The 13,039-nt window shown below is 43.9% G+C and overlaps 1 protein-coding gene across 1 annotated transcript in view; it reads left to right on the plus strand.

Annotated features, from left to right (window-relative positions):
• The window catches only part of nxn (nucleoredoxin), a gene marked incomplete at its 5' end in the record, with an annotated part of 49,103 nt that overhangs the window by 23,284 nt on the left and 12,780 nt on the right, over positions 1-13,039 (plus strand). The gene's annotated exons all lie outside the window — the stretch shown is intronic.

Consider the following 13,039-nt stretch of genomic DNA (forward strand, 5'->3'; position numbering starts at 1 on the left):
TCTGGAATCTACGGAATTTGCTGTGGAATTTGCTGTCTCTCTTCATTTGTGTTGTCTACCGAGAACCAAAAAAGGTATCTCTTACAGGGACAAGTATGATCTGTATACATGCCCTGTGTACATGCACACCACGGATGTTAAAGTGGATCACACAGTTATGCCCGTATACAGTATACCCAGCTGTGGTTAGTTTGAGTAGATACTTTGTTCGTTTGAACTGCCAACAAAGGTCCTCTATGTAGGGGTAGCCCCTTACAGAGCACTTGATGAATATAAATGACCGTTTTGTGGACCCTGAATGCGAAGAGTTAACCTGTTTAAGGACACTACTGCAGTCATGGAGTGGAGGAGCACATGGACCAGATGCCTTTCAAAGACACATTTATTACAATGTTACTTTACATTAGTAATAACATTGTGCTATGTTATTGTATATTAATGGAGTTGAGCTGCTTGTATTATTACACAAGTGGAACAAGGCCACAAAATCCAATTTGCCAAAGCATGAAGAATGGGACCTAAATGCACGACCCGCCCACCCCCCCTCCACACACACACGCACGCACGCGAATGCACACACACACACATACACATACACACACTGTCACCAAATGTGGTGTGACTGGCTATTGTGGAACCTCTCTCAGCCTTTTACCTTTCTCCATACCGTCCCCCCCCTTTCTCTCTGTCTCTGTGCATGTCATTACACAGAATTATCGTGCTTTGTTAGAGGGATAGAAAAAGGGATAGAGGAGGGGAATGGAGGGAGAGGTGGCGAGAGAAATGAATGATACAGGCCAGTGTGATTACTGATTTCTATCTCGGTTAAGCTTCAGGCGTAGACGACGACACACTCCCCCGGCAACCAGGAGAAAGGGCCGAGGGATGTAATATGGTAAAACAGATTGATTCTCATGATAATCCATCCCTGTCTGCTCTGCTGCATTGCAAGGATTTACACGGAACCTCTGGAGCTGTGAGTTTAACCAGTACTGCCTACTCCTCATGCAGGTTTTGACATGGTCGTCTTTTACATGTCTTTGCATTAGAGGGGAGTAAGCAGAGTACTAACCTCCTCTGTAACACTTTATCATGTTTTATATAATCTCATAATGATCCTGAGGAAACCATTTTACAGTCAGTTGGACAAAAATGCTTTATGGACAGATATAACATATTCTGATATTTTAAGGCACCATGCATGCATGTTGTAATTAGATATGACACATTTTACCTATGTGCTAAAGTGTTACACGCCAAAATTCTCATTACCAATTACAAATTGGTGTATAGTTTTTCCATAGAATTTTGGGAATGAATCAAGCCATCAGTCCAAACTTCTGCTGTAGGGAATGTTTCTCTAGATGGAAAACAGGCGGACAGACAAGCGGGCAGAAAGACAGACAGAGACCGGGGCAGGCAGGCAGGCGGAGACGCATGCAGAGACGCAGGCAGGCAGGCTGGCTGGGTGGTGTCGGGTGGGGTGGGGGTGCTGGCGGTAAGTGCCCTAGCGAGAGTGCCGAGTGGTTAGAGTGGCTTGTAGAGCAAAGAGGGTGCTGCTTGGAGAAAAACGGGCCTGCTCAGATCCTGAACAGCGCTGCCTTTTGTGTCTGCAGTTTTTGACTGGTTATTTATAAACCCAGTAAACCCGGAGCTGCATTCCAGGCTGCCACAGACGCAGCCGGAGCAGAGCAGAGACGCACCACCTCACCGATGTGTGTTCTCTTTGTCTCTCCATGCCGCTCAGAGAAGCTCATGTCCACCCTTTTTTTTTTCTTTCTTTTTTTCTGAATCAACATTACTCAGGGGCATCCATTCGCAGGCAGACTGTCTTTGAGGCAAAATACTATTTAACATACATTGTTTGACTGGCTGTCTTCATTCTCATTAAACTCTGGCTATGGAAAACATTAAGCACACTTCCTTGGCCAGAATTTAAACACACAATAGTTCAGTCATGCATTCAGATGTTTTTTCGCCACTTGGATATTTGAATTATTCGTAAATGGGGATTTGTTTCTGTGAAATTAATATAAAGAGTTTTGACACAGTTTGACCTTTTTTGTCAAACATAAAAACATTGTGTTCTGAGCTGCCAATCCAGACAGGACAGTTAGGGTTCTATCCTACAATCCCCCGCTACCATGTGGTCTCTCCTTCCTCTTCTTCCTCCTTCCTCTCCTTCCTCCTTCCCTCTCCTCCTCTCTGACGGCCCCTGTTTGCTAGTTTCCTTGAGCCAAGGAGGGGAGGGGAGTGGGTCCAACCACTAAAGCTCTCCCCTTCCCCACCCCATAGAACTATGCTCTGTTTTCTACAGGCCACAGATCGCATGAGCCATTAACGGTCACTAATGTACAGTATAGAAGCACAAGGCCCTTTAAACGTGTCCGTTTGAGTTTGTTTGCTTGTTCTTACGGTTTGAAATGTTAAATGTTCAAAACCAAACAACTCTGGTCCACTCCATAACCATTAGAAACACTCATGAAAAGATAAGCCACCCTCCTCCCCACACACACTCCTCCCTCATTGCGACCCTCATATCACCCCTCCTCCTCTTTTGAACGGAAAGAGAGGAATGAACAGTTATTAGGAACACAGTCACATTATGGGTTTTTTCTCTCTCTCCCTACCTTCTTGATTATTGGCATACTTTGTCAAAGTTTTCCTTTCCTTTAAATGCTGGGCCTGATTACAAATCACTGTGAAGCACTCTGAGACCAACCGTTTCCCTTCCTTCGCCGTGGCGCACCTTGAAATGTTTAAAACGGAAGAGAAGCAGGAGACGTACTGTCTATATGGACCAAGATTGAAAAGGGGGGGGAAATCTGTCGGTCTCAGCCAAGGTCTTGTGTTTTTTAAATGGGACCGTAGTTATTGAATGGCATCTTTACGAGCCTCCTGACAGTCAGTGTGACTGATTGTGTTTCAGTTAGAGCACAACTGTCTCTGTGGGTTGATACTAGTGAACTGCTCTGCTGTGGGCTGAGCCTGAAGGTTGATTTGTGGGGAAACAAGGCCAGTAAGTCAATTGAGGACTCGGGAGGCAGCTTAGCTAAGCTTACTCCACAGTTCACCACCCATATGGTACACGTCTAAATACCGGAGTGGGGATTTTCATAAAGTGGGTCAATAAAAAAGAAAAAAAAAATATTTAGAGGATTTTTGCAAAAATTCACACCCTATGTGAACCCTTACTCCACATTCAGTGTGTGTGTGTGTGTGTGTGTGTGTGTGTGTGTGTGTGTGTGTGTGTGTGTGTCTGTGTGTCTGTCTGTCTGTCTGTCTGTCTGTAAAGGGTGGAAAGGCTTTGGACCTATGTGTTGCTCAGTGGTGTCAGTTGGTCTTAAGTTTGTGTACCTATCAAATCTGCGCCCATAAATCTCTCTGTCCAGTCGCCCAATCCTGGCTGATTTTGTGAGAATATTGTTGGGATTAAAGAGGATCTGGATAAGGGTGGAAGAGGAGTACATTATTATGTGGGTGGGGCTGGAGAGGGGTGTTTAGTGGTGGTGAGGGGGGGGGTGAGATTGTGTGTGTGTGTGTGTGTGTGTGTGTGTGTGTGTGTGTCTGTGTGTGTTGGGGGGAGGGGGGGGGCGTTTAGTGGTGGCGGGAGATGGGGTTGGGGGGGGGGGTTGTCCAGATGTACAGCTCGGCCCTAAACCCACTAGCGAAAACAGATGTGCCTTTTAATGAGTGTAAGAGGAGAGGAGGATATGAGTTAATGGATGGAGATAAAGTGTCACAGTGTAACCTCATGTCACTGTGCAACACTGTGCGGCTTAATCTCTCTCAGGTAATGGGCAGAATGAGCTACAACAACCTCTCTCCCCTGAGGAAAGGTAACCAATCCTGTTGATATCTAATTTCTGTGACACAGCCTACATACTGCACTAGATGTGAGAAACTGGACTTGCATGAAGCTTGTGTGTGTGTGTGTGTGTGTGTGTGTGTGTGTGTGTGTGTGTGTGTGTGTGTGTGTGTGTGTGTGTGTGTGTGTGTTGGCTGGTGTTACTGAGCCTGGTTCTGCCGCTGGTCTATTGTGTGTGTGTGTGTGTGTGTGTGTGTGTGTGTGTGTGTGTGTGTGTGTTGGCTGGTGTTCCTGACTATATTGCTTTATGATGCAGTTTAGTTTCGAAGCGTGTCACTGAGATTTACAAGACTCCTTGGTGGTGTGGAGAGCACAATCAAACCAAACCCATACAGTCTCCAGCACCATATATCTCTGCAGTATTACACAGTGTGCATATATGTTATTGTTTCATTGCATATAGGCTTTTTAAGTGGCATTTGAAACATATATATATATATATGTGTGTGTGTGTGTTTAAATATATACCATATAAATATATATATATATATATATATATACAATTACAGCACAAACAAATATGTCAAACATATTGCCCATAGTGATATATTGCATTTTGAGGTAACACAAAAGATGAAAAAAAAGTGATGAAATCTACAGTATGAGCACCAGTCGTCATAGAGAATGTACCAAATGACACAATACCATGATCATTTATATGAGTGAACCCTTGAGACCAAAAAAACAAAAAAAACATGTACCATAATATGTGCATTTTTCATTTTCAGATTATCGCAGATTTTGTATCTCGCCAAAACTATTGCATCACAGAAATGGACCAACATCGAGATACTGTAGCTGTACGCTTCTTTGTTGCATTTACATCTGAATACGTTGTGCTGAGGTTGGCTGTAAAGCTGATGGACCAGACACCCGCAGACTGACTCCCCTCTCCCTCCCAGCCAGGAGGAGTGGGTTCACACAGAGGTCAAAGGAGGGAAGGAGCTGGGTAAATGTCCTCCCCCCTTCCTCTGGTACTCCAGGAAACTAGTGCACGCCTCCAGCCTAAACATGGAACCTGTTTATATAATTTCATGAGTCACCGCTAAACGTATCTTCTCTTCTTTATTTATTTAAAAAACATAATATATTCAAGCTCATCTCAATGATTTTTTCTTCATACATATTGTAGGATACAATATTGTAGGCATGTTATTGCACGCTAATGTGTCATTTTAAATATGCAGGCAGGGTACATCCCAGTGTAGCCCAAAGTGTTTTTTTACGAGATGTGTTTTAGTGTTGTGTCTGTGTGGGTGTGTATGTTCAGTCTGATACTGTATTGGATTGCAGTTTCTGCATGAGAAAATGTGATATTAATTATCTCTGGCAGACGCCATGGACAACCAGTTATTTCCCAGTGGTGAGGGCAGGTGTGTGTGTGTGTGTGTGTGTGTGTGTGTGTGTGTGTGTCTGTGTGTGTCTGTCTGTCTGTCTGTGTGTGACTGTGTGTCTGTGTCTGCGGTGCTCATAGGCCAGACCAGGTCCAGGTGGTGCAGGGCCAGACCAACTCTCTCTGAGAACCTGCAGGCCTGGACTTGATGAGAGGGAGGAGGACAGGATCAAACGGCTGACTGAAAGGCTTCGCTCACTACAGAAGACACAATAAAACATGTCGTTTATACCACTTATAGTATTCCTTGCATTAAAGTATATAATGGTAATGCGTGATTTTGATGCGCTTTCTGCAGTAGTTGTAACCTGGTTAATAATTTAGTGTTGTGGTATGTGGGTCTGTGTTCAAGTTGAGAAATATATTTTCCACTACAGTATATGAAGGAAGACGGTCTCCATAATAAAAATTATAAAACAATATATACAGTATGTTTAATATATATATATATATATATATATATATATATATATACATACATCATGCTCATTCATATACTGTAAAGGCAAATTTATTTCTCAACTATACAGTATATATATACACATACACTGTTGACTGTGAATGTATGGGCTTGTGGTGTGTGCCCTTTATGTAAACCCGTCAGCCAGGACACACACTGGGCTCTGCAGGCGGAGAGGGCATAGGGGAGCCGCTACCATTAGGTGGGGGCTGGGAGGCAGGCAGGATTGTTCTAAACAGCAGCGGGAGTGAAGAATGCACCCCCTGCCGACTGACCTTTGACCTTGCAGTGTAGGCCTTGGGGGCGACACACACACACACACACACACACACACCCCTGTGGAGAGACAATGCTGCAGATACCTATTGAGTTACCCTGGCTTTTACCTCCTTTACAAACCCGTTGCATTCTTTGCTAAATAAAAACGAGCATGGCAGAGCCCAGCCATACAGAGTCCAAGTTTGGATTAAGAGCCTGCATTCAGAGCGCAGCTTTTGTGCTTCAACACAAGGAAACGCATGGAGGAGAAACGCACCTCTTCCTCTCTTTCTCTCACTCTCTTTTTCCACTCAGCTATTCCCCCTAAGCCCTCTGACATTCTGGCACCTGTTTTCTTCACAAAACCGTTAATTTATCACTGAATTATTAACTAAGGGCCCACAATGTGTCTGGCACTCTGTGACACATCCTGACTGGGGGGTTACCATAGTAACAAGGTTTTTATAGCAAAAAGCAATTTAGCCCTGCATATCTGTGTGTGTACGAGCAAGGGATCCGCCGCTCCCCCCAAAAATTGGTCAGACCCAATGAATATTTTAGGGGATAAATATGATACAGCACTAAGTTGCTGCGTTTAAAGAGGCAGGATTGATATATGAGAAAAAAGTATTTTTTCCTTTTTCCTGGAAGTGTGTTTATCTGTCATAAGAGGTTATATAGTGCAGGAGAGCTCCAGTAATGAGCCCAGTGGAACAGAGAGACACGAGAGGCCTGGGTTGTTCATCAGTGAGGAGGGGTGTAAAGAGACAAGACAGGATGAGTCTGTTCCACGTATAGTTACTGTCCAAGGACCAGGAACATGGCTTCTATCCAAAATGCCTTTCATCCCAAAAAAAAATTCTGTTCTGCTATCTATTCTTGAGGGCAAAATGCAGGCACATGAAGTGGTTTGGGGCTGTATTAATGAAGGCAGGTCTGAATTCAACTGTTGATGAGAATGATGGGCTCTGTGATGCGAGAGTTTGATTTCTCTGCAGTATATGTGTATCATATGTACTGTATCATATATGTGGCTTTGTGATGAACATGAAAAGCTGTAAGTTCCAGCTTAGTTTTTTTTTTCTCCCAAAACAAATGCCACTGTTCTCCTGGTCTTCCTTCCAAAGTAAAGCTTTATGGCTAGGGCTAAAGCAGCCCGCAGACAGACTCTACAAAAAAGACCCAATAAATGATGAATGCCTTGGTGAGTGAGTCTAAAGGGGGGCTGGACAGACAGACAGACGTCCCTCCTAAGCCTGCTGAAAGACAGCAGGAGACACCAGAGCCCTCATGCCGTTAAAGGGAGGTTCCATTATTTTTCTTTAATTCTTTTTTTATCCTGGTTTAACCCTGACCATGGCTGTTTAGACCAGATGATTTTTTACTGCAATGATACTGGTTATTCATACTGTACTAGCAGTGGGACAGATGCCACTCCTCAGCCTGCTTAAAGACAGAAGGAACGACAAGACTGCTCATGTCTTTAAGCACTGCAGGCTTTACATCCCACAAACAAGGTTTATGGACTGAAACTGAGTTTGAATTATCATCTGGCTGTCGTCCCTGCCATGGGGTATTAAAGGGGTCCCTCTCAATTCCACTCCGGTCTTAGAACATCATCTTGTTCTTGCCCCCCGTTGAGATATACAGTACGTCTCAGTTTAAACTATAAAATCAAATCATACCGAGACTTGACTTCGGTTTCCTCTGCCTGCCCGCTACACTCTGATAAATGTGGAACACATTACTGATGTTCTAGAACACAGTAAATTCCTTTTGAGGAAGTTATGTGAGGACATTTTTGGGGGGCCTTATAGTGAAAGACATTGAGATTCGACTTGTGATTTGATTAAGCGTATCAAGTCTAATTAGGATTCTGGTCGTTCATCATTAGTAGTGGAGACATCATAAAAACATAATTCTTTTCAAAAACGTCATGAATGCTAGTACTAGACTAGATGAAATACTGGAACATCCTTAGAGACATTAGAGCACACACATTACACATAGGGCTTTCACACCGCCGAGGAACCTTTCCCGTTCACGTTCACGTTCTGAAACCTCCGAACCTTGGTGCTGTCTGGCGAACCAGCCCGCGTTCATACCAGTGTAACCAGTGGTTCCAGACTTGGTTCGCGATTGCGAACCGGAACGGTTCCTTGGTGATGTGAAAGCCCTAACACAGAAATCAGCGTTATCAAATGACAATATGAATACATTTGTTGTTATCGTATCACACAACCTATGTGAAAGGCCAAATCTGGCTACTCCACTTTATTCTTCCTTTGTAGCGTCCAGTCGTGTTGTTCTCAAGTATTCTATTGAGAGATAAAGAACTTTATCCCTGCTTATACCCAGCAGGGTGGTGCATATGCGTTCCTTTGTATGATGTTGAATTCCCTTTGTAACTGCCGTGTTAGCAGCACAGCCACGTTATGCGAGAGATTGGCGGTCGCCTCAAGTCCTCACATCCCAGTGAAAGCAGGTCTGTGCATCAGGAGTCAGGGCAGGAACAATGAGAGGTGAATGGGGCAGGATGACTGGTGGAATTCCTTCTAGTCCAGCTCTCTCAGCAGGACTTAGTCTCACTGTTTCACTGTGGTCAGCCACCATGATAGCACTCACCTGAGGACCACAATTGAAAATAAGTCAGTGGACTTACGTCTTTATGTGTGCATTGTTGATTTCATCCAGTGGAGCAACATTTATATGGATTTCTAAATTGTCAAATTAAAATAAAATAAAATCAGCCACTCCGCCTGCCCAAAGCTGCACTGGCCAGCCACTGCTTGTGAAGACCAGGGGCTGAATTCCAGCGCGGGGCTGGGGCTTTCGGAGTCTGTAGCGACCCGGGGGAGGGGAGGCCAAAAGTGAAGCAGATGTGTCTGTTCTATGATGCCCCCCGGGGAGTAGAGCCGGCCCTCTACCCACCCTCCTCACCCCTTTCAAAGCACTGAGTGTTGCTAACAAAGCGCAACAGTGCAAAGAAGCGTGAAAACGATTACCATCCATGACACTAAACATGGATGTGGAGTACACGTTTTTTTTTTCCCTTCCCTTTTCACCTCATTCACAACCACGGGATGGCTGTATGCAGGCTGTAAAATCATATTTGTATGATTCTAAACGATATGCAGATCTGCACAAGTCCAGTAGTGAGTGGAGGCTAGGGGCTTGTTTCTTGGCAGGGCCCTGGCCTCCTGGTCCTGCCATACTGTACTCGTTCACACATGCAGATCTACTGGTCCCTCAGTGGGCTCCTCCACTCACCGTCTGCCTCCATGAGTGAAACTGCAACCATGCGTGATCCAATTAGTATGGAGAGCGCTGGGCCGAGTGCGGGACTAATGCCTGCGTGTTTGAGAGAGTAAATGGATTGTTAGTATGGATTTTCAGCTCTCCCTGGTGTCCAAACGGATGACAGCGTCTCAGTGGGGGTCTGTGGCACACACACATCCAGTGTATTATTGGCAAGTCTTGTGTGTGTTGGTGTGTGTCTAATGAAATCCTCCATAAAATATGCTTGGGGGAAAAAGGGAAGATGTGCAGTTACAGTATGTGGATGTAGACAGATCATCTTTCTGTATGAGGGGGATGTATGATGTGGTACTCTTTTCTGGATTTGCAGAAAATGTGAAGAATCTGAGTGATTACATTGTTTTTATGTGTTGATTTCAGATTGAAATAATCAATGAAAACAATGATTGTGTTTCAAACTACCGTAATGTGAAATACTTTTGTCGAGCATTTTTTTTACACATTTTTGTTTTTACCCAACCATGTCCTCATGGTTTTGTCTTGTACATATTTCATCCCTAGAGTATATAATTAAAACACAGAGCACAATGGGACATCCGATACGTTGATTAAGTCAATCCCTGAAGAGTCAAAATGAACATCGGCGCACCACAGAGATCTGTTTTGGAGCCGCTGACAATGTGAAGTAGAAAATATGTTTAGAAAATATGTTTAGAGTTGACAGGATGAGGTATGAGTGTTTGTGGCGTATGGTGTCACCATCTTCTGTATGTTTATTGTCTCTTCTTAGAATTGATCCCACTTTGAACAATTAGCTCCAGCATTTGGCTGTCTACAATAAGACTGCGAATGAATTACCATATTTGGGAAGCTATCAAAGGGACCACTATTGACACGGCTGAAGATTCCTATTTTTCTCGTCTGTAAAGGGAGATTGAGGAGGAAAATAAGTATATACTGACTTGGTGAAGATGTCAGGAGAAAATTGAACAAATCTTGCTATTGTTTCCAACTATTTAACAAGCCACTAGAAAAACTGTGGGACTACTTGCCATTGGGAACATTGTGACAGCAACAACTCCTTAACCTCTCTGTAGAAAGGAACTGAGTGTTGCAACTGAATTCAGCCAGTCGAACCACAATTTAAATTAACCTTGTTTAACCAAACAGAGTGACATAAGTTTAAATGAATGGCTGTTCCACCAGCTCTACAGTATGAATCACCTTCATTTCCTTTCGAGGTGCTGAGATGTATTTGGAGCTGGTAATGAATTCGATGTTGGTGATGTAACACTTGTAATTATCAGGCCCTGTCATCTGCTCTGAAATCATGATAACACCTCTGAAGCAGTGACATGCACACACTTTACTTTACTACAGCCGGATCGAAAACCTAGGAGAGATTTAGGGCCGCGTTGTGCTATGAACCGCAGCCAAAACGCCAGACGGGCATGATTCAGGAACGCCGTAAATTAGCAGCAGTGAAAGGAGGCTGAACTGGTTCTGAGGCCTCTCTGTTGGCCACACTGATCTCTCTTTCAGCGGCCTCCTCTGTTTTCCAGCCCTTCAGGCTCAGACCAAGGTGGGGTACACATATATAACATGAAGACTTTCTGTACACATACAGTACAATAATGTAGCTACATCAACTTTGAATTACTTCAAATGTTATGAAAGGGAGTTCACATCCAGTTCACCTCCATGCCTTACATACATTATTCTGTTTAAAGCACAGACAGCAGTTTTTGGGTTACACACAATGTATGCTATTGTAGTCTAAGCAATCCTAAAACACCTGCCTGTTTTCACCATTATCATATTAGTACTCTCCTGTCTCTGCCAGGACACTACTGGGAGTTGACATCTGAGCTGTTCCTTGACATTTCCCAGCTAGAGTGGATCCAAATCACCCTATCATTCTCTTCCTGTCATTGCCTTCTCATGTCCCCCTTCTCTCACCCAGACACTCGCCTACGTCAACAGTCCATCCTAGCAGCCATATATATATACCGGTGTATATATATATATATATGTGTATATATATATATATATATATGCCTGTGTGAGTTTCACAGATGTGGTGCAGGGCATGTCGGTTATTCGAGAAAAGTCACAGTTAAGGCCCCTAAAACCTCATTGATTTGGTTGGGGCAGATACAGTTTCCAGAGGACAGGGGGGGATGCGTGGTGGAACTGTTGACTCTGGCATGGCCTGAGATTTGCTTTGGAAGGACTTCCAGACGGACTCGGTCTAGAAGGACTTTGGTCCTCTGGTCTACCCACTGGGACTAGAAAGCATTCAGGCAGGCTGACCAGAGCCTGCTCACAGAAAATAGAACTATCTCTATGGGCCTTGTGGGATCTGTCCTATAGTAATAGAATTATAAATAGCTCCTCATATCATAGCAATTAGGATCTTTTTAATTGTTTAAAAGTCCTAATGGTACGCTAAAGTCTAATACACCCACAAAAGAATGTTCGGGAATATCCATTCACTGAATTCTAATTCTATGGTTTGACCACACAAAGTCACACAGTAAGAGGGGTCACCATGCACTCCCCATGTGAACACACGCCATGTGAAACACCTCACAGCAGTCTGAGCCAGTCTGTGTATCAGAGCGTTGACATGAGCTGCTGGAGTGAGGTCACTGTTTTCATTAGAGGAGAAACAAAAGGATTCTATCAGCCTCAAGCAAAACTGTAACTGAACCCAGAAGACTTGTGCGTACGTACGTGTGCGTGTGCGTGTGTGTGTGTGTGTGTGTGTGTGTGTGTGTGTGTGTGTGTGTGTGAGAGAGAGAGAGAGACAGAGACTTCGAGGTTGGGCTTTCTGCCCAACTTCAGTAACCACACAGCTTAAATCATTATCATTAAATCATGCAGGCCGCATTTCATCCCTACCTTTATTGTTCCTCCACTAAGGAAAGGGAGCCTAGCTCTCTTACCCAGCCATCCAAGACTGGTGTTTCTCAGAAGATAGTCTTTCAAGGGACTACCAGCAGTCTTCCCTCTGATATGGAAAGTAAGTTTCGGCTGCATGAAAAGCCTGATCTTCCCTTTGATGTTGACGACTCCATTGAACGTGTTCACTATAAATAGTCCCAGCTCAAACACACATTTGTGGCTTTAAAGAGCATGTTCCAGATTGTATGTGGTACATTTTATATCCATATCAAGCGGCTGTAGCCTATTCACCATAGCAGTCACTGTAATTCGATTTAGAGGTGTTCATCACTCATAAAGGCCTGTCGAGGTAGGCCTCACCGATATAATCTTGAATAATTCACTATGTTATCCTTACTTGGAGTGGATAAATGAAATGCCGTCCACAGTAGTGGGGGCACAAGTGTTGCAGAAAGGCTTTTGTCAAGTGTGGATTTTTCAGGCGCTACTGGACATCCTCATGTGCTCCTACTCATAGAACAGTGGGAGCAAAATACTCCTCTTGAATTTCCTCCAATGCCAGTTTCTTTAAAGTTAGATCAGCTCCTGCAGCTGTGTGATTCTAGCCTTCAGCTAATTCACTGCAGGGCCCACTACACTGCTGTTTTATTCAACCAGCCACATATCCAAATCTCTTTTTTCTTTCGAGAAACAACACCCCCTTAGATACTTGCCGGAACTTCCATAGGCTACTTTTTAATTTAAGGTAGCAATAGCAAAAATGGCATGACTATGTTCTTTATTAGTTCTCAATGAAAGGTTTTGATAGAGTCTGTTCTGCAGTACAGTATGTCAACAGAGTAATGGAGGCTGGTGGAGGTTTAAGTCGGAAGACGGGCTCATTGTAATACATGGA

This window comes from Nansenia antarctica (assembly GCF_963989245.1).
Source record: "Nansenia antarctica genome assembly, chromosome: 3".
Taxonomy (NCBI): Eukaryota; Metazoa; Chordata; class Actinopteri; order Argentiniformes; family Microstomatidae; genus Nansenia; species Nansenia antarctica.